The sequence below is a fragment of the Mustela erminea genome, chromosome 8, assembly GCF_009829155.1.
Source record: "Mustela erminea isolate mMusErm1 chromosome 8, mMusErm1.Pri, whole genome shotgun sequence".
Classification (NCBI taxonomy): domain Eukaryota; kingdom Metazoa; phylum Chordata; class Mammalia; order Carnivora; family Mustelidae; genus Mustela; species Mustela erminea.
Window position 1 is genome coordinate 24475002 of NC_045621.1, and position 22640 is coordinate 24497641.

At 33.7% G+C, this 22640-nt stretch overlaps 1 protein-coding gene across 1 annotated transcript in view; it reads left to right on the forward strand.

Moving 5' to 3' along the window:
* Positions 1 to 22640, forward strand: part of SPAG16 (sperm associated antigen 16) — a 1029828-nt gene that overhangs the window by 846806 nt on the left and 160382 nt on the right. The gene's annotated exons all lie outside the window — the stretch shown is intronic.

Below are 22640 nucleotides of genomic sequence, written 5' to 3' on the forward strand. Positions count from 1 at the left end.
TGCAAGCACTGAGGCCCCAGAATTCTCAATCAGTAACTCAGGTTGGAGTCCAGCCTTCAGCATTTTATAATGACTTCTAAGTGATTCTCATGAACAATAAAAGTTGGACAACCACCATTCTATCAAGTTATTTGTCCTTGTTAAGCATTCTTACAATCATACCTTTTCATCTGTGTTAAAAAATCAAAGTATTATTATCCACATTTAACAACTGAGGAAAATAAAACTAAGCAAGATTAAGATTAATGTCTTCAAAGTTCGACGGCTAAATTGATGACAGAACCAGTACCTGATTTGACTTTCATTAACACTTATCTCCATTAACAAACTCATAATTTTCACCTTAATGAGACAAAAAAAATTAAAGGAAAAGGAAAGACTAAGTCAGGCAAGATACTGGCTTTGGCATGAAGTTGAAAGTAAGGGAGGGATAATCAATACTCTAATATTCAGTGAATCTGCACTACAAGGAGGAATTCTCTGGTATAAAGAAGGCTGCAAATAATTATATTATACAGTTACTGTCATGGAACATTCTTTCATTCTTCTAACAAATCATATAGCATTTAAACATGGAGGATAGAACCATAGGCAAGACACCATCGTGCCTTCAAGGATCTTGCAGTCTACTGGGAGAAACGGACCAAAAAATGGATAATTTCAATATAGAACAAAATATGCTACAACATATAAAGGATGTCAACATGAGCATACAAGAAAACACTTCTGGGGCCCTGGGTGGCTCAGTGGGTTAAAGCCTCTGCCTTTGGCTCAGGTTGTGATACCAGGATCCTGGGATCGAGCCCTGCATTGGGCTTTCTGCTCAGCAGTCTACCTGCTTCCCTTCCTCTCTTTCTGCCTGTTTCTCTGCCTACTTGTGATCTCAGTCTGTCAAATAAATAAATAAAATCTTAAAAAAAAAGAAAGAAAGAAAGAAAGAAAGAAAGAAAATGCTTCTGGCTCTGAGTTTGAGAAAAGGTTGCCAAGTGATTCAAAGACCACTTCCTGGAAGATTATAGAATCTTACAATTGAGTAGAGGAAAAAAATATCTTAACCCATAAAGATAGCTAACAATATGAGAAAGAATGAGTGGCATGAATCCTTATCATCTTGCCAATTTTTATCTAAAGAAGGGTGCATAAATTTTCAAGTGTCATTATTCTAATGAACCACTGTCCACAGACACATTTGAAATCCAGAGAAAAGTTTTGAGTCGCTTCTTTATTGAAATGCAATAATTTAAATATTTTACAACATAAAAATTCAGCATATACTCATTTTGCTTTAAAAAACACACTCAAATTTAGAATATTAAAAACAAAAAAATAATAATTTAGTGCTTTTGGGGGGTGAGGATCAGATACAAAAGGTAACTTGATGCTTTTAGAAAGTATTTATAGGCATGCCTGGGTGGCTCAACTGGTTAACCATCTGCCTCCAGCTCAGGTCCTGATCCCAGGGTCCTAGAATTGAGTCCCATATCGGGCTCCTTGCTCAGTGGAGAGTCTGCTTCTCCCTCTGTCTACCTTTCCCCTTGCTTGTGTTCTTTCTCTCTGGCAAATAATAAAATCTTTAAAAAGTAGGTTTATATAGTCAGTGCAAAAGTGGAAGACATCACTAAACATGTTATAGAATAAGTTATAATAAAAGATCTATAATCTATAAAACCTTCTGCTCTGCTACAGAGTTGTTATGTTAATCAGTATAGTTCCTTTTTATAACAATATCAACTAAGTTGAGAACAATAATGTTGAACTATTCCATTTTTGCTCATTTAATCTCACACTGAGTTATCTCTTACTTTCCAACATTACACATAATGAATGTAGAAAACAGGCAAACACCTAACATATTGGACCAGATGGAGTAAAAAAAAAAAAATAACTAAACCAGAATTATTTCCCTAAATTTTCAGTATGTGAAATGATGAAAATGAAGATTTAATATGCAACAACCTTTCCATTGCAATAACTCTGCAACAGTGAACCCATGATAATTAGAGTATTTCGTGCATTAAATTATATTGCTTAGTGTTTTTGCTACCTGATTCTGGATAATATTTATATCTGCTAGCCAATTTCTATATTAACTAAAATGAATGGCCAATACTCCATTTCAGCTCATAACAATATTGCAAATAAAATTAAGATTCCAAGAGGTCATCTGATGTTCCCAAGACTCACAGAAGATAAATACCAAAATCAGGATTTCACTTCAGATTTATCTGATTCTACTATAATAGGGTATCTTCCCTCCAACCCACCTTCTACTCCCAGACACACACACATATATATATACAGAGGCAAATGTTAACTTTTTTGTTGTTTGTTCCTATCTTTAATATGCCAAGGGAAGAAAAGAACTAACTAATGACCCAGAAATAGGTTTTGGAAATATTTAGATCATTGTCCTGAAAATTATTTTAAAAAATCTTTCAAATAATGATCATTTTGGGTAATTTAGAAATAAATTTATTTTATATTCAAGTGCCACTCTTGGATTAATAAATTAATGTATGTCTAGATGTTGTTATATGTGTAAAAAGGCTGCATCTGTTCATATACTATCAACTTCGATGGCTTTAATTGGTAGCAAGCTAAGAGTTCAATAGCACATTTGACAAAAGCAAATTTCTACAACTAGGATAAAATATACACTGATATTAAATCAAAGTCTAAATTTAACATTTCCCTGATTTAAAGGTATTTCCCAAATAAATATTGCATTCTTCTTTCTCAAATAAATGTTCTTCAAATAGATATTGCACCCTTTCTCAAATAAATATTGAACTGTACCTGTCCTTTAAGCATTGAGTTGTCATACTCTCCACAAGACCTCTTTCTGCCTCTTGAATGGAATGAATTCAGTAGTAAGTGTCGCATGGAATTAAAATGTCTCTCTACTTTCCCTTTTATGCCACTGAAGATCTTATCATTCACCTGTAGGAAAGAGGAGTGGTCTGTGGTCAAGATTCTAATAATTACCAAAAATTCGCTTTCTTTCATCCTTATGCCCATTGGCAAAGTAATGCAAATTACGATGTTTGACCCATTTAGATTTTTTTAGTGTTCTTTTGATCATAGCAATAACATTGATTTCCAGCAATACAGTTGTTTGTTGTCTTTATGTATTATAGTTCCCACAGCAGTATAATATATACCCAAATCTGTCTTACATTCTACAATTACTAGTGCATAAGATTTTTGTCTATTCTTTAGCTTTTTTTTTTTTTTTTAACTAATTTTAAGGACATAGCAGTCCAATGTATACAGCGAAGTGAGGTGGGGATTGTTTGGTATTCTGAAGGAAAAAACACACAAACTCTTTATCTTACAGTAAAGGAATGTGAAAGGAGTGTAAGTATATTTATTTCATTCATGACTTTGATAACTAGAACCCAACCATCTGCCAGATCATATTATTGTGTAAATAATTCCCATCAGGTGCCTACTAGAAAACTCAGAACAATTAGTACTTATAATTGATGCTCAGTAATAATTACAGCTACATCTAGTGAACATTTATTTTCTGTGTGCCAAGCATAGTGATAGGTACAGTTTAAGGTGTTCAAATGTAATACAATAATGAGTGTAGGGGGATTATAAAGAATCACTAATAAAAGAAAACTGGGTGTGAATAAAGTCTTCAAAGATATGTAGGTACTCACCTCCTATATTTTGATTGCCCAGCATTTGTCATCATGACTCACCAAAGAAGGTGATGATCACGCATAGAGATTTTTCAATCATGAAGCGTTAGGCATCCTCTGGATTCAAATTATACCCCTGAACCTGTCCTGCCCCCTGAGAGTGGCTATGGAAATGAGAAATGTCCATAAATCTTATGCTAAGCTGAGAGTGACACAGAGCTTATGCCATCTTCCGTAGAAAAACAGCATGATGTCTATTTTGAGCCCTCCACCTGACATTTCCCCCATTTTATTCCTGGAACTTATTCTCCTCATAGTGACCCTTTCTTTCCATGTTCATAATGTGTACTTTTAATCTTTGAACCTCATCATGAAGGTCAGGTGGAAATCTATTTTAAGAACAAGGATATTTTTTCATAAAAATCAGGAGCTAGAGTATTGTAAGTATGTGGTCAGCCATAATGTAGTAACAGGGAAGGACAATTTATCATTGTTACTCTTCTCTTTATGCTCTGGATTTAGGATTTGTTCTGATAGGACATAGTATTCCTTTTTTTTTTTTTTAAAGATTTTATTTATTTGACAGAGAACACAAGTAGGCAGAGAGGCAGGCAGAGAGAGAGAGGATGGGAAGCAAGCTCCCTGCTGAGCAGAGAGCCCCATGCAGGGCTGGATTCCAGGACCCTGGGATCATGACCCGAGCCAAAGGCAGAGGCCCCAACCCACTGAGCCACCCAGGTGCCCCGGACACAGTATTTCTAAAGGTAAAGAATGCACTTCTTTAAAGCATTCTAAGATATGATCCATAAGAGATTGGGAACATTTTTTGTGTTAATAGTGTTTAATGAGCTGGCTACCAAACATTAAAAACACAGATTTTAATTCATTAATTGCTGTTAATATTTTATTCATAAGATAAATAGCATCATATAATCATTAATGATCTGCTTTCATGGAGAATATCTTTACAGCATGGTATCTCTGAGATGTTTTCAGAATTAATTCAACATTACCAGATTTCTGAGAACTATGAATTTACTTTAAAATGTTAATGATAAATTTACTTAATTATTTAACACATATAATCCTCCTGGGAAATCCAAGAATTAAATTAAATTCAAATTAAATTGTAAATTGTACTTATCTCGTACATCATTGTAAAATGCAGTAATAATCTGGAGCCCATTCTTTGTGGAGTCAATTTTTGTCACTTACCAAATCAAATAATAGTATACATAACACAATTATTTTTCTATGATTTTATAATTCCCTTCCTGGGAGTAATCTTGTCTTTAGTTCAACCAATTTTCTTTATAAAAAGTCACAGGGGATGGGGGGGCACCTGTGTGACTCAGTTGGTTAAGCAGCTGCCTTCAGCTCAGGTCATGATCTCAGGAGTCCTGGGCTAGAGCTCCACATTGGGCTCCCTGCTTAGCGGTGGGCCCTGCTTCTCCCTCTTCCTCTGCTGCTCCCCCTACTTGTGCTTTCCTCTCTGCCAAATAAATAAAATAAAATCTTTTTTTTTTAAGTCATTTAGGATCAAAAAGTATAGTATAAGTATGTTTTTGAAAGAACATTTAGAAGGAAAGAAGTGTAGTATGATTTAGGATCCATATATGAAGATTAAAACTGATAATTATAGTAGTTTTTATTGCTGTTTTCACATTTAGAAACTATAGTATGATTCTCCTAAACCTACAAGCATCTTGTTGCTATAGATTCAGAGAATAAAGCATTGAATCTAATCCTAAAACAAATGCTGGATTATAAATAGAATCTTATGCTGTAGTAATCATTGTAATTTAGATTGCCATATTATGTTAATAATCCTTAATAAAATTAATCATATAATTTGTTTTTATTTCATAAAATGTAACATTTCCATACGGGTTAGCAACTCAAATATACTATTTTTGGCTTTTTTTTTTAAGTTTTTATTTAAGTTCCAGTTAGATAATATACAGTATAACGTTAGTTTCAGGTGTGCAATTTAGTGATTCAAAACTTACATATATTGTTAATGTTACCTCAAAATCAAGCTGTCAATAGTAGGACTATGTAATCTGAATAGATATGATATTAGGATATTTTGTGTCTAACTTTCGATCTTCTTGAATTATGAATCTTTTACCAGGATTCATTTCAGAGTATCCAATTTTCATGGAATTTGCCCCTCTATTCTTAAGGTCCCTTGAAATCAAGCTTTTTTTTTTTTAAAGATTTTATTTATTTATTTATTTGACAGAGAGAGAGAGAGAGACAGAGATCACAAGCAGGCAGAGAGGCAGGCAGAGGCAGAGAAGGGGGAAGCAGGCTCCCCACCGAGCAGAGAGCCCTATGCGGGGCTCGATCCCATGACCCTGAGATCATGACCTGAGCTGGAGGCAGCGGCTTAACCCACTGAGCCACAGGTGCCCCTCAAGCTCTTTTTTATTCTAGAATTATTCTCATGCCTAGGATCATCGTATAATTACTTCATATCATCATAAACAATCCTACTGCTACCTTCTCAGTGGTGTAAGAATTAGATTCCCGGTGTTAATTTGTCCCATCAGTAACAGTGCCAAGTTCAGATTGCAAAATTGTAATTGCATTTTAATCAGAAAAATTAATTCAATATATGCTGAAGATATTTTGTTAAATTAACATTATGGCTGTTATTAATGAGGCACTATTAAGTGAATATTGCATAAATTAAATTAAATACTAGATCAGTTGAATAGTTTAGGACTTCATGTGCCATTTAGTTTCCTCTTCCCACAAAATTCATGGCCTATGTATTTGACTTACTAAACTTAACTCATGTGGCTACCACATACTGTAAAATATTAATTTCTCTGATAGAAAGATTTTTGTTCTTAATAAACATATCTGCAGCTAACATTTCTTGGGGATAAATTTTATTTATTATTTAAAAATTGATGTTCAATTTTCATACCTGCCTGTTAACCATAAAACTCTATTCAGAAATTGAATTTTGAGATCTTTTTTGAGGCGACTAGACTCATAGCTCTGATGTAGTTACTCGCTGAACTGCCTTGTACTTATTTATCTGAGTTGTGTTTACAAAAATATACAAAATCTACATTTTAGCTATTTTTAAATGTACAGATTAGTAGTGTTAGCTATGTTCATATCATTGTGTAGCAGCCAGCTAAAACTCAGCTTGCAGAACTGAAAACCCTCTACCCACTGAAAAATACCCACTTTTTTTTTTTTTTAAAGATTTTATGTATTCATTTGAGAGAGACAGAGAGAGCACAAGCAGGGGGAGAGACAGAGAGAGAAGGAGAAGCAGACTCCCCGCTGAGCTGGGAGCCCACATGAGGCTAACCCCAGGACCTGGAGATCCCCTCTGAGCTGAAGGCAGACGCTCATCCTTCTGAGCTAACTAGGTGCCCCCAACCCGCTATTTTTAAAACTGGATAGGTATTCTGGATTTGGAAAAGCTCTCTCCTTTTCATTATTTCCTTTTTCTTCCATGGGTGTGGACTTTAAATACACTTTGAGAAAACAAACATGAACACGTTAATGGACACGTTAATAAAAAGACTGCTAACAGGATTACTTCTCCTCGAAGTGACCCTGATTTTTAGTCACACCACTTGAAAGAACAAAGAGGTAGACCAGACAAAGTGGTGGACAACAAAGCAAGGTGATAGCAAAGCTCCAGAAAAGGGGAACCGAGAAGGTTGCCACCCGAGTTTCTAAGTCTAGGAATTTTTGTGGGCTTGTACCTGGGCTGTTCTAATCCGGTTAACCCTCCAGGTGTCTGTCATCCAATCAGATTTTTGTCATCTATTATGTGGGAAAGGGTGGAGGTTTCCTTCCTGGGTGCTATAAAATCCTTTTAGGGTGGTTTTCTCTTAGGGTGTAGGTCCCTTGTCCCTGCCTGCCTTTCTTCCAACTAACCTTCATCAAGACCAAACTGTAATTCATCTAGCTGTTTGACAGACATTATTTCACTGCTTTTTCCCTGTAGTGCCTTTGCCATGAACTACATCAGCATCACACTACAGATGAGTAGAGGACATTCAGGTTGTCATGTCCTGTGTAGAATCCCTGAGAGAGGAATGTTGTTATTGTTGGAAATGTGATGGATGGAGTTACTATTAAATACTTTAAATCAGCTACGTAAGTGGGAAGGATAGGCATGCTACTGTATCACTGTGACACTCTGAAACCATTTAAAATTCATAAAATTCTTGGCTCAGTCGATTAAGCGTCTGCTTTTGGCTCAGGTCAATCCTGGGATTGAGCCCCACATGGGACTCCTAGCTCAGTGGTAGGCCTGCTTCTTCCTCTCCTCTCCCCTCTGTTCATGGTCTCTCTCTCACTATCTCTCTCAAATAAATAAATAAAATATTTTAAAAAATTAAAAAATAAAATTCATAAAATTATCATTGAGGGAAAACAAACAAAAAAATAGTAGGAACTGCCATCCCCCAGGTACAGCCTTCACCACCCAGACCAAGGAGACAATACCCAATCCAGATAAGTACCGGGTGCCTACGTGGGGAGGTAATTAAAGAAAGATGAGGAGACTGAATCACGGAAACCAGTTAGTTTCTTCCCAACTCACATGATCACCAAGGGACATAAAAGGGACTAATGTCCTACCTCTCAACTGTCAATGTTCTTTTCACTTTGCCATGTCAAAGAGGTTTTCCCTTATCACTGACAATTTAGGAATTTCAAAGCAGTAAAAAACTGCCCTCAGGAGACTGAATTATTGTTTCTGATTTCCCTCACATAAATGTCATGGAATACAAAACAAAGAAACAAAAACAACTGCAAAAGCAAATAATTCAAATGCTAAGTGGTATCTGGCTTTGTTACTTTGTTTTTAGGCACAGCCCTGAGGAGAATGTCTACTCCTTGAGGGCAGGGTCTCTGTCCTATTCATCATTGTATCCCTCAGGCTTTCTCAGTGTCTGGCTTACTGTGGAGAGATAAGAAAGTCTGAAAAGTGAGTGGAAAAATTGGCTTCTAGTTAGAATACCTTGGAAACTACCTTATTTCTGTCTCAGCTGTACGGTTTCCACATCTAGCACACACCACCACCAAAGCAATGGTTAGGAAGGGTGTCTTAGAATGGAAAAGCAACCTGGAAGTCTTTAAGTGAGATATATGAACTTTTGCTTTTTATTTCTTATACAATTTCTCTAAGGATTTATAAAATTTACCTATACAATCTACCTCATATAATAACTTCTAGATGCTATTTAGAAATTGGCCAGTTGTGCCAGATAAAAATCATCTGAACTCATAATGCAAATCAGCCATCAAAAATGTATAATAGAGACTTAAAATTTATATAAATTCTACTAAGCGCTTATTTTATATGAAAGAGGAATACATTCCACAGCACATACATAATTAAATGTAAATGTATGCTGAAAAAGCTCATAATCATGAAAAATACATATCCTGATGGACTACTTTTATTTGGCAACCTTTTCCTTCCAATATCTGTCTTAATATTCAAGAATAGATTAGAAATTATATCTACAGTCCCCACTCTTTCTATGAAATATGTATAAGAGTAGGTATAGATAATTTATTTTCTTTCAGCTTTCCATAGAAATGGATAATTGCATCTTTCGGAAAACTTAGTGAAGCCATTAGGTCTTTTCTAACCTTTAACGGCGCCTTTATAGACTTTAATATCATCAGGTAGTACAGCTGAGTTATGCATTATTATTTGAAGGTGCTCATAGCATCTTTTATGTTGTTGTAACATTTACACCAAGTATCAGTACATATGGCTTTGTTGCCAAATTAGTAAATTAAATTCTTTAATAAAGTTAATAAATATTAATAAAGTAAATTATACTTTATATAATTAATAAAGTGTTAAATATTAAAGAATTTATAAAGTAAATTCTTTAGTGACAACACTTTCCAAAGAATAAGAGTTTTTACTATTTAGTTAAATAAATTGATGATGAAAACTCTCTTGTACATTCTGTCCAATTTTTCTATAATTCTAAAACTACTCTAAGAAATAAAATCAATTAGTTAAAAAATAAAATAAGTTGACATAGAAAAGATTTTTTAGAGTACTGCTTAAGCTGGAAGAGAAGTAGGAGGAGAATAGTTTAATAACCTCACAGTTAATTATTTTATAGGGCATGCTAACTGCCATTTATCCGAAGTATAGGACAAGGAAAAAGACTTAAACTGCCGTAAAAGAGAAATAAGTTGTATAGAAGAAACATTCTCATGATTAAGTTTGTTAGTAGTATTGAAGCAGATTCCTAGCTGAAACTTCCAGAATTCCATATCCTAGAGGGTTTAAAGATGCAGGTCATCAACTTTTTTTTAGCTTAGCTTAATCTTGTCTAGAGGCAAGGAAATTAATCAAAAATAGGGAACCTGATCCAACCTCCTGTGGCTATGATCCTATATTTCCTAAATTGGATTGCTTAGCCCATAAGAAAATGAGGACTTTAAGAATTTAAGGTCACACATCTAATTCTTATTTCAACCTATAAGTTTCCCTTTCTTCTGAGATCATAGACTCTACTCTTACCCTTGACAATTTATCTTGCAATTTTCACCCACTGGCAAAACAAGATAATCCAAGTGGCCAAACAGCCAACCATCGCCTCAAGTCTTCTAGAAGATGCCTTATGAGAGCTGGACTCTCAATACCAAAGGAAAATACAAAGAGGTGGCTCATTACAATTTTTGATTGTAAAAACATAAAAAGGCTAAAATCAGCCTATCAAATTCTGATTCACTTTATCAAGACAGAAACTTCAAGAGAGAAACTTCAGAGGCTTGTTCCTTTTTTCCTCCTTCAGTGACTTATGCTGAGTGATTTTGAATTTTTCTTCTCCAATCTCTTCATTCCTGATAAGAAACTTCTCAACTGTATTAACTGAATCTACCAAAATATTTTGTTTTAAAAAATAAACAATTAAGAAAAAAAATAATGCATTTCCATTTATTTTTGAATAATAGAGTCTCTTTAGATACTGGCTGTAAGAAAATGAAAACACAGGAACTGGTTAATATTATAAATAATGCACTAAATCCCCACTGTGTAAAATAATGTCAAAATCTATATTTCATGAAGTCACTGTAATTCAAATACATAAATCTCTTATATTAAAAAATAACTTACAAAACGTGTGATGACTTCTATCAGCACGTGGTTGGCATCTTCTACTCAGATTCTAATTGTGATCTATTAATCATCATTTGGGTAGATGTGGCTATACACTGATTGTTTTATTTTGTTGATATAATAAAAATTTACCTCAGGAATGACTTGCTGATTAGGAAAACTGAATTTTCTTAAGCTTGGGACTTAGAAAATCAATAATTGGAAAGATAAATGTTTAGGGTCTTAATGAAAAGCAAGTATAATAAAATCCTCTCTAAGATCCTAGGGCATCGTCTAAATTTATAGAAGTGGTAACTAAGCGTTCAAAGACTGAGGAGACTAAGGAGCCTGAAAACCTGGTTCAATGCCTTGAAATATTTGTCTCTTTACAGTGATAAATGAGTTTTAATCAATTTGACTGTAGAAATAGAACCAGTAGGAGCATTATTCTAAGTGGTATCAATAATCAAGAAAGAAAATCCTGATACTAAGTGCTCACCATCTTTCTCAGTAGTCCCTTGAGATGAACTCAAGATAGGAACAAAACTTGATTATAACATATAAATTTGCCCATTTTTATTTACAAAATTATCACAAAGTATAGTTTATTTTTGGAGAAAACTTGTCTCCTTGAAATAAGAGTTCCTAAAATTCATCAGCAGAAACTGACTTAATGGTTTATGCAGTCATATGTTAATTATGTTAATCTGAATAACTAATTAATCCCCTATATTGATGAATATAAGTCACCTTTTATGATATCCTTGATACACATATAATCACATAAAAGGCTATAATGTATTGTAAAAATGGATTTCAGTCTATACTTGATATATCCCAATTGTCTACATATCACTTTCTTTTTGAGAAGTTTTTAAAAAAATGTCAATATTTACCTTCAAGAGTTCACTGATAACATATAGTCAATGTGTGTAGACAAATAATTTCCTAAGAATTTGAACAAAAAAATATTTTGAATCATGCATATGAAATATCAATGTGGAGTTTGAATTGGCACCAGTAAAGAGCACAGACTATCTCCCTACTTCCATAGCCTCTCTCTACAGATTTTCTCATCAGACTTGCTATGTCAGTTCAAAGTTCCAGCATGTTGACTGCCTCTAGGCAGCCGGTGAATAAGAATGAAAAAATTCTCAAAACTTTAGTCACCTGTAGGCCCTCGGTCAGATTTTGTCTCCAAGTCACATACAGGACAAAAGACATGCAATTTTAACGTGATTTCTAGGAATGTTTCTGAAGGTCCAATTTAGAATTTTCACAGCCATTTATTGTTTTGTAACGTTAATCCTAATGCATTGTGTATCATCCAAAGTCTTCTTATAATGGACTTTGTATATTCCTACTATAATAGCTTTTTGGAAATCTACTCACTCATTTGTATTTGTAAAGAAAGTAAAGACCAGATTATACACACACACACACACACACACACACACACACACACGAAAATAAACATTTAAATTGAATATATTTGAAATAACTACTTTTTTATATATAACACCAGGTATCAGAATCCATATGAAAATTAGGGACATGTACTATATTAATCAGCTCAATGCAATTATAAATAGACTTAATTGGCATTGGGATTTAAAGCTTACTTACTAGTGTGTAACTAATTAATAGAATTTTCAGCTCACTCAGCATGTGACTTCTTCAACGATAGCTGAAATTCTGAAAATAAATACTTAAAATGACTATGCATATGATTTTTAAATTACTCTCCCTGTTTTTGGAGAAATTAGGGAAATATGTATGGTACCAGAGGCTCTGATATGAAGCAAAATAAGGATGTAATAAGATTGGGAAAAAAAATGATCACAGTTTAAAATAGTAATACAATAAACAGTTACTATACATGAACTTTACACTACTAAAACTTTCAGAATGTAACTAAAAATTAATTTTTAGAAAACTTTTCCAAAAAGTTATATGAAAATATATGCTATTTTGAAAAATTTATTTTGACTCCCAATGCTCTATTGATTTTCAATAAATAACATTGGAATTATATGTTTTATCATAATGATCCTTCCTGCTAACTGATAGAGCTGATTGCTATCATTATACTTTAATCAATTTCCATATGTTTTATTCTTTACACTTTAAATCGTTAGTTATGTTTGAAAGTGCTGTAGTCTTATCCTCTCTACCTCTTCTCAGAAAGATGACTCTTTATTCCAAATAGCTTTCTTACTCTAAACTTTCTTAATTATTTTCCCAAGCCTTGAACCAGACCTAAACATCTTTCAGTTTCCTGGCATGTTTGGCTGTTCTTCTTCTCCAATTCTCTTCAGCGGATATGGTCTGAATTTGCATTCTAATTCTAAATTACACATGTTCCTCAAATACCGCCTGTAAACTTCAACTTCGTGGTATGGTTCCATGATTGCCAGATTACTGGGCAGAAATATCATGACTCTATAGCAACATTCTCAAATCATGGATTTAAGATTTCTATAGTTTTTTTGACGTTTTTAGTATCTACTCTACCCTCAGTATGATTGCCCCCCTACATCCTACACTTCCCTGATTATCTTGCATTTCTCCATCATGTATTACCCCACATTCACCAAAGATAACTCAGTTATCTTCAGCTAAAATGCTTCAGACACCACCTTTTTTAGGGCCTAGTGTCATTTAATGATACATCTTTCCTCTATATGATCAAAATAATTATTAATATGTTGGCTGAAAGCCTCAGAGAGAAACTTGGGCCATAGTCTGAAGTGGTTTTTTTTTCGTTAGAAAAAAACTATTTCGGATTTAAAAATAACCTACTTTCCACACACAAAGAAAATACCGTTTTGTGTTCTATATTATACTGAACACAGGCTCTAGTGTGTAAGTTAAGCAGAATCGGACCACTTACAAAATCTAAGGATATTTCAAGGTCATTCAAGCAAATAATTTTCAGTTCTCCAAATTAGAGATTTATGTCAGTATTATATTTGACCTTTGTACTTTTTTTAAAATCAGTAGAGCCTTAAGAAGAAATTAATTTACTTGATATGTGTTCAAATACCACCCCCCAACTTCAAAGGCCTAAAACAAGTTTTGAATGAATCAATAATCAAATGCATGAATTTGCAACATAAAATTCATATGTTCACTTAAGACATTCCATGTACAGACAGATTTCTAGCCTATGTTCCCATTATATATGTGTTTTTTTTTTTTTTAAGATTTTATGTATTTATTTGACAGAGAGAGATCTCAAGTAGGCAGAGAGGCAGGCAGAGAGAAAGAGAGGAAGGGAAGCAGGCTCCCTGTTGAGCAGAGAGCCCGATGCAGGTCTCAATCCCAGGACTCCGGGATCATGACCTGAGCTGAAGGCAGAGGCTTAACCCACTGAGCCACCCACGCACCCCTACATGTGTGTTTTAGTTTCTACATGGAGAAACTAAACATGATTGTATCGATCATGTTTCTAGGCACTGATTTTCCTTCTGGTGTCCTCTAGGGAACACTCTGCTGACAAAAAAAAAAAAAAAAAAAGAGAGAGAGAAGGTCAGGAGATATATGTTTTGTTCTGTTTTGTTTTGTTTTGTTCTGTTTGTTTTCTAATTCTGCCACTCACAGAGGTACTTGGGACAAATCATTGGACCCTGCAGCTTAAAAAGTCATAAATTCAGAGGCTAGGATGCTGGTTATCAGTGGTTGTGGCAGATTGTATTTTCCAAAAATAGTTGCAACAGTATCTCCCATTCAACCTGTTCTTCTACAACATGGTCTCCACATTCCTCAAGGGTTGGGGTCTAGGCTCTCTCTCCTTGAATCTGGGTGCACCTGAGCCTTGTTACCAGTAGAACTTGCGGAAGTAACAAACAGTAAGTAACATCTGAGGCCTGGTGAGGAAAGGCAATGTAATTCAGGGTTGGTTTCCTGAAACACTTGAGCTAGAGCCCTGGGCTATTCTATAAGCTTTTGCCAGCCCTAAGTCCATTATGCTTTAAAGAAGCCCAAACTAGATCACATAAGAAGATCATGCAGAGAAAAGCAGCCAACCTTGACTGCTCTAGCCTCCCATTGTTCAACTTTGGCCAGTCTAAGAATGCAGAAACATGAGAAAACCTAAACCAAAGTCATCCAACCAAGGCCTTCTTGAATTCCAGAGCCACAGAAAATATGAAATATAATAGAATAATTTTTGTTTTAAGCTACTACATTTTGGAATTATTTTTATGCAGCATATATATTCATGATGTAAAGAAAACTATTTTGTGCCACAGACTATTTATTCTTTGAAAAATATAATATCTAATATTTTTAGTTGACTATGTAAATGTTTTTGATATGTTTGTATTATTAGCTAAGTATCTTGAATTGTTTCAGGGAAACATGCTATAATAATCATCTTGTTTATTAGATCATGGGTTCTTTGAGAACTAGAATATGTATTTTAGTTTGATTAGGTCAATTTCTAACACAGCATCATGAGAGAGAACCACCTTTGAATTTTAACTGAAAATACCATTTTCAAGGGCTACAGACTGGGTGTGTATAATCTGATTTCTGCTCCTTTTGTTACTTTCAATCCAGACCTCCCTGAATTTTTACCAGCGAAATCTTTTAAGAATTTCATTATGTATCTTAGAAAAGTCATGAGCTAATATGACTGAGATGATCTATTCCCATAATGCTACCTCCCAAAAAAATCTGGAGTCCTCTGAGATCCAGTACTTTTATTTTATGTTTTATATATTGCATTAGTGGGGCTCTTATACATTAATTATCTCCTGAGGATATAACTGTCACATTTATGAATGAATTCTTCCTGCTTATCAAATATCTTCCTGCTAATAAATGTTCATTAGGTGTTTGTTGACTGAATACAAACAAACCTATAAGAAACAATGATACATTAGGGTGTGAATTTAACAATGAATCACACAGAATAGATAGCTATTAAATTTTGGTCAAGAGGATGTAATAAGTTAGTTTGAGACACTGACTTCAACTAATGCCAACCCACTGTCTGTCTGCAAGCACTGGACTGGGGATATGGTAGGACAGACACATTTTCATAAAGCAGAACTGAAATAAGACAGCATCAGTATCTCAGGACAATGGTTCCAAAATGCTGTTTTAAAGGTAGTTTTGAATAGAAGGCTCAGAGGACAAGGCAAAACAATTGGAATTGAATAGATTAGCAGAAGAGAAAAAGAAAAAGGGTGCATGAGAGATCACATTAAAAATTAAGCTAGAAAACCCAAATTCCAGAATATTTGAACATTTTTAATATTAAAGAAGACAGCCAATAAAACATACAGATGTTAAACAAGTATACAGGCTGATATAAAAAGAAATCAATGAGAAATCATAGAAATAAAATTTATAGTCATAAAAAAGTGAACAGTATACTCTAGACTAGATATAAGTTGATATTAAGGAATTCATCCAGAACACAGCAAAAAAAAATGTAATAAGATATAAAAATATTGGGAGGTACAAATACATCTAACAACAGTGCCAGAAATAAGTTAGAGGAAATTTCATTGACTGAAAATATTGACTGAGTATCTACTGTATACTAAACACTTGATATAACAATGAAAAAGCAGAGAAAAAAATCCTCATTGGATTTGAATTTTAGGATGATAAGGTGGTAAATAAATGAACAAATAAATATATAAGGTGTAAAGTAATAGATACTATGAAAATAATTAAAATAAGGTAGGAGAGCAGAAGAGAGAGAAGAATGATATTAGAGAAGATGGTCAGAGAATGACTCTCTCTGATATAGTGAAACTTAGGGAGGGACTGGAACACCTTGATGTAAGCCCTGCAAATACCTGGGAGAAGACTTCTGAATACAGAGAATCACAAAAGGCAAAAGGTTTGGGGCAAGAATAGTTTGGGTATATTGGAGAACAATAAAAGGATCTTTATGGTACAGAAACAATATTTGAAGAGCTTTTAAGTAAGAATTTCCAGAATTGAAGAAAATCAGACCACAGATTGATAGTGCCCTCAGAAGGCTAAGAAGTATAAATTCACACCTAGACACACTGTGAAACTGAAGGACTTGAGCAATAAAAAGAAAAATCCTAAAAGTTATAAGAGAAAATTCAGACTGATTATCCTCAATGAAGTACCAAATAGAGGCCAGGACACAAAGCAGAACTATTTTGAAACTGATGATGGAAAAGCTACAACCTAGATTTTTATAAAAGTGAAAACACATTTTTTTATTCCATAGTGAAGACAAATTATTTTTCAGCAAAAAAGTTAGGATTTGTTTATTACCCACAGATGTACACTAAAGACAGAAGGGGGTGAAGGAGGAGGAAAATAATAAGATATTGGAAACAATAATACATGCAGCAATTGTCAGCAAATTCAATTAACTAATTCTGAAAGAAGGTTTATATGAAAATATTAAGACTAAAACTATTGACAATAACATGTTAGAAAGCTATATAACATTATGGTTTTCATTATATTTAGTGGGAAAATAAAAATAATGAATGAGAAAAGCACTTAAACATTTTTTTTAAAGTTTTAACTGGTACACATGAAGTATATGAATATTTTATAGTAGCCAGTAGTAATATTAAAAAGTTTGATGAAAATATGTAATTTATCATAAATATTGTTGACTTAGGACCTTCTAAATATGTATTATTGGAAAGAATATAATATGTATTATTTGGGGAGAAGTTGCTTTAGATACAGTATTAGTTAGAAGAGAACTAACTATATTACAGTAACAACTAGACCCTAATGTCAGTGGTTTAGCCCAATGAAAGCTTATTTTCACTCACTAAGTATCTACTATATGGGGACTCTTTTTAGTAGCTTTCCTTCAATAATGATTCAACAATTCAGTCTACATTCAATATGCACCTCAACCATCTTGAATTTTGCTTCCAGCCACAAGGTCAGGAGAACTCAAGGTCAGGAAAATTTGATCTGAAAAACAGTTACAAACAGATTCTCTGGAGTACGTCTAAAGCAATGAGTCAAAGTAAACAAGAACATTAGAGGAGTGCATTGGTTGGAGCAATGCCCATAGTATGACACTATCCTTAAAATATATGAATGAGGAAACCACAAAATTCAGTAATGCACATCCTTAGCCATAACTATAAAATGAATTTGCTGATTAACAATTTTAAGTCAATTTTTTCATATATAGAGTCTTGATTACAATGAAATATAACCACACTATCTGTAATCTTTATTAATAATACTTAGTCATCGTTACGTAAGATTTCTAGTATTAGTTCATTTTTGTGCCATGGAAATAGAGATGAAAGTAAAAGAACTCTCAGTTCTTCTAATATTTGTTCTCTTTTGCTTATTATTATATTTCAAATTTTTGAAATTGACCACATATTCCAATTTTGCAGTGATTTTTGTTTTTCTTTCTGTAACACTGTATGCCTAAATTTGTTTAGGTCTCAAAGCCCAAAAAATGTGTGTGTGTGTGTGTGTGTGTGTGTGTGTGTATCAAAATAAATTCACCCAAGTCTTGGGAAATATTTATTTATGATGTGATAATCTACACTGCAACTTGTCATATGAGTATGCATTTAAAATTAAACATGTTTCAGGTAATGTTTAAATATTTTTATTAAACTGTACTCACTTGATATGCTAAAATAATAGTGCTCTATATACTCACTGGACAAAGAAAATTTTATTCTTTTGATGGTAAAGGTAGTTTGAAACCAAACTTCTCTCTTTAATGTGCTATATCATATTTTTCCAACCTAATAAACTGGGCAAACCATCAAAATGATAAGTCAAAATCTAGGAGAATCACACAATCTATTTAAGAGAAATCATGGCAAAAATCCCTTTGATTTAATCTCTGCTAATCTTTCTCATCTTTAATATTTGGCCATTTATGTATATTTCTTTCCAGAGAAGTCTTACATCTTTGTTGTATTGCAAAACTAAATGGCATTGTTTTCTAATTTATAAAAGGTTATTGAATTAATAACAAGATAGATTTTAAATTCTGTTTTCTTTGATTTGTAGATATTAAAATCAGCAATTTTTTCAATGTGACTAAGATTAGGAAACTGACTAAAGAATTTGTGAAGTCATTCATTTTATCTTTTCTATTCTTAAAATACACTAAAATGGAATTTATATTTCTTTGAGAGCAAGTAAGACTTGCCCTCAAACTAACTTGTTGTCTGTTAGTACCAGCCTTAGATAGACTTAAAGATGTCATAGTTTGTCTTTAGGATTTTCAGATTCCTAGTTATATTCCACAATATTATATATTCCAAAATATTACCCTTCAGAATGGCTTCTACTTTTTTAGCAAAAATTGCTTTATATATAAGGTCTGAGTAGACAAAGAGATGTTTATTTCTGCCTGCTAAAATTTTAGGAATGAAACATGGATAAGGTAACATAATGCCTTTTGTTTATTCTTTCCCTTAAAAATCTGGGGAATGACAATCAAATAATAATCTTTTAAAAAAGTTTTTATTTTAGTCATTCAGCGCTCATTGAAACATGTGTGCTCCTTAATCCCCATCACCTATTTCACCCATTCCCCACCCACCTCCTTGCTGGTAACCATCATTTTGTTCTCTATAAAGAGTCTGTTTATTGATTTCTCTCTCTCCCTCTCATTTTTCCCCCTTTACTCATTTGTTTCTTAAATTCCATGTATAAGTGAAATCATATGGTGTTTGTCTTTCTTTAACTAACTTAATTCACTTAGCATTTTATTTTATTTCCTTAAGAAATCTCTACAAACAATGTAGGGCTCCAGTTCACAAGCCTAAAATCAAGAGTCCCATGCTTTACTGACTGAGCCAGCCAGGTGCCCCTATTTGACTTACCATTATATCATCTGGTTCCATCCATGTCATTGCACATGGCAAGATTTGACTCTTTTCTTGTAGCAAAATAGTATTCCTTTCTATATATACACCATATCTTTATCCATTCATCAATTGGTCAACACTTGGGCTACTTCCATATCTTGGCTATTGTAAATAATGCTCTATAAATATGAGGGTAGATGTACCCACTTTGAATTAGTGTTCTTGTATTCTTGGAGTAAATACCCAGTAGTGCAATCACTGGATTATGGGGTAGCTCTATTTTTAACTTCTTGAGGAATCTCCATACTGTTTTCCAGAGTGGCTGCATCAGTTTGTATTTCTACCAACAGTGCACAGGTGTTCTTTTTTTCCCAGTCCTTGCCAGCACATGTTGTGTCTTGTGTTGTTGACTTTAGCCTTTCTGACAGGTGTGAAGTGGTATCTCTTTGTAGATTAGATTTTCATATCCCTGATGATAGGTAATGATGAACTTCTTTTCATGTGTCTTTTAGGCATCTGGATGTCTTCTTTGGATGAATTTTTTTTTAAAAATTTTATTTATTTATTTATTTGACAGAGAAAAATCGCAAGTAGATGGAGAGGCAGGCAGAGAGAGAGAGAGGGAAGCAGGCTCCCTGCTGAGCAGAGAGCCCTATGGGGGACTCGATCCCAGGACCCTGAGATTATGACCTGAGCCGAAGGCAGCGGCTTAACCCACTGAGCCACCCAGGCGCCCCTGGATGAATGTTTTTGTGCATGTCTTCTGCCCATTTTTTAACTGGATTATTTGTTTTGGGGGGTTTAAGTTTAATAAGTTTTCTATATATTTGGAATAGTAACACTTTATCAGATATATCATTTGCAAATATCTTCTCCCATTCCATAGGTTGCCTTCTAATTTGGCTGATTTTTGTGTATGTGCATAAGCTTTTTATTATCATGTTGTCTCAACAGTTTATTTTTGCTTTTGTTTCCCTTGCCTTAGGGCACCTATCTAGTAAAAGTTGCTACAGCCAGTGTGAGAGAAATTACTGCCTGTGTTCTTCTCTATGATTTTTATGGTTTTGGGTCTCACATTTAGGTCTTTAATCCATTCTGAATATATTTTTTGTGTATGGTGTAAGAAAGTGGTCCAGTTTTACTCTTTTGCATGTTGCTGCTCAGTTTTCCCAACACCATTTGTTGAAGAGGCTTTCTCATTGGATATCCTTTCCTGTTTTGTTAAAGATTAAATGGATGTAATTGTGGGCTTATCCACTGACCTATATGTCTATTATGGCCAGTGTCATACTGTTTGATCACTACAGCTTTATAATATAACTTGAAGTCCAGAATTATGATGTCCCAGCTTTACTTTTCTAAGATTGCTTTCACTATTTGAAGTTTTCTGTGGTTCCATACAAATATTAGGATTGTTTTAGTTCTGTGAAAAATGTTATTGGTATTTTGATAGGGATTACATTAAATCCGTAGATTGCTTAAGGTAGTATAGACATTTTAGCAATATTTGCTTTTCCAATCCATGAACATGGAATGTCTTTCCGTTTCTTTGTGTTGTCTTCAATTTCTTCCATTAGTGTTTTTTGGTTTTCAGAGTACAGGTCTTTCATCTCTTTGGTTAGGTTTATTCCTAAGTATCTTATTATTTTGGTGCAACTGTAAGTGAGACGGTTTTCTTAATTTCTCTTTCTGTTGCTTCATTATTAGTATATAGAAATACAACAGATTCCCATACATTGATTTTTTGTCCTGTGACTTTACTGAATTTGTTTATCAGTTCTGGCAGTTTTTTGGTAGAATCTAATATATAGTATTACATCATCTCCAAATAATGAAAGTTTTATTCCTTCCTTACCAATTTGGATGCCTTTTATTTCTTTTTGTTATCTGATTGTCATGATTAGGACTTCCAGTACTATGTTGAATAAAAGTGTTTAGAGTGGACATCCTTGTATTGTTCCTGGTGTTTGGGAAGAGACTCTCAGTTTTTCTCCATTGAGTTAATATTAGCTGTGGGTTTTTCATATATGGCCTTTATTATGTTGAAGTGTCTTCCCTCTAAACCTACTCTGTTGAAGGTTTCATCATGAATGGATATTGTACTTTTTCAAATGCTTTCCATGTCTCCTGAAATGATCAATGGCTCTTATCCTTTCTCTTATTGATATGATGTGTCATGTTGATTAGTTTGTGAATATTGAACTATATTTGCAACCCAGGAACAAATCTCACTTGATCTTGGTAAATAATTTTTTAATGTATTGTTAGATTGAGTTTGCTAGTATTTTGTTGAGGATTTTTAAGTCTATGTTTATCAGAGTTATTGGCTTGTAGTCCTTTGAGTGTGTGTGTCTTTGTGTATGTGTCTTTACCTGGTTTTGATGTCAGGGAAATGCCAGCCTCATCAAGAAAATTTGGAAGTTTTCCTTCCTTTTTTATTTTCTGGAATAGTTTGAAAAGACTAGGTATAACTCTTCTTTAAATATTTGGTAGAATTTGCCTGTGAAGCCATCTCGTCCTGGCATTTTGTTTGTTGGAAATTTTTTGATTACTCATCAATTTTGTTGCTGATCACTTGTCTGTTCATATTTTCTATTTCTTCCTGTTTCAATTTTGGTTGGCTGTATGAGTCTAGGAATTTATGCATTCCTTCTACTCTGTCCAATTTTTGGTGTATAGTTCTTCATAATATTCTCTTATTTTTGCTTGTATTTCTATGATGTTTGTTATTTCTTCTCTGTCACTTGTGATTTTATTTTTTTAGATTCTTTTTTTTTAATGATAAGTCTAGTCTAAAGGTTTGTCAATTTTATTGATTTTTTTCGAAGAATCAGCTTCTGGTTTCATTGATCTGTTCTACTGTTTTACTTTGTTTCCCCCTCCCCCAAACTCTGTATAATTTCTGCTCTAATCTTTATTATTTCCTTCCTTCTTCTAATTTTAGATTTTGTTTGTCATTCTTTTTCTAGCTCCGTTAGGTGTTAGATTAGGTTGTTTCAGATTTTTCTTGCCTCTTGAGATAGGCCTGTATTGCTATAAACTTCGCTCTTAAAACCAATT